The sequence below is a fragment of the Tupaia chinensis genome, unplaced genomic scaffold (assembly GCF_000334495.1).
Source record: "Tupaia chinensis unplaced genomic scaffold, TupChi_1.0 Scaffold144232_1, whole genome shotgun sequence".
NCBI lineage: Eukaryota > Metazoa > Chordata > Mammalia > Scandentia > Tupaiidae > Tupaia > Tupaia belangeri.
Genome location: NW_006204090.1, coordinates 640,357 through 641,429, shown reverse-complemented (window position 1 = coordinate 641,429; position 1,073 = coordinate 640,357).

The following is a 1,073-nucleotide window of genomic DNA, read 5'->3' as shown; positions in this document are numbered from 1 at the left end:
GAAGTCTAGCGCCATAACCACCACACCACCTGCCAGCCCCTGGCTTGAATGATATTTCGATAGATACCGATGAAGTCACATATGCTTCTTAAATCGTTCCTTGATGATCTCAGTTAATTATAATGATTCCCTTCATCATATATGGAGGAAAATCATCTATTCCTCACCTAACCTCGGTTTGTGGCTGACACCAGTATAACACAAGCCAGATAAACAAAGAACACAGAAATTTATTTATGTTTTACAGAGCATAAGATCCTTCATAAGAAAATAAAGATCCAGTGCCAAACAGTGTTGCAGTGGTGAAATCCACCGCTCTGTGAGACTGAATCACATGAGAAGTTAGAAGATTCCACATCATATCCAGAAACCCCCCTGAGTAACCAGGCATGTGTCTGCCAGATATCCAGGGTTGACAGAAGCCCGGGGTTAGATTTCAGGACTGAGACTCTGTTGGAGGTGCTGCCTCTCTTCCTCTTTCCGTGTCTTTCGTTTGTGTGTGTGTGCGTGTGTACTTTTTAAATTTTATTTCATTTTCTTTTATACATTCAATTGCATTGTTATTAGGCTTACAAAGTGGATATATCAACAGGTAAACATTTCTCCCTAGTACAGTTGATAAAGCTATAAAATATCTTCAATAGATAATACCACATTTCTTTGTGCCGTTAATGCTTTGCCTCCCTATTTTTCTTCTAAATGTCCCTCCTCGGACCCTCCTCTTTCACATACACTATATCTGGTGTTTACATCTATATACTGTGTTTCTTGTTGTCTCTCTTGCTCATGGAAAATATATATACACTTCAAAAAAAAAAAGAAGAATATAGAGACCAAAAGAAATAGTTAAGTAGTGTATTTTCATTATAGGTTTGATGGAAAATGGACAGTCATGGAGAAATATGTTCAAAGTGTATGATACTGTGATAAAAAGCTGGGGGCAACTTAGCAAGGCCTGTTTGTTCCCATTCTTCTCTGTGACCCTTTCTCTCCGGAGAGAAGAATGTTTCCTCTCTGTGGATATAGGAAAGACAGAGCTTGCATAATGTCTAATTACCTGTTTCTGGGGAGAA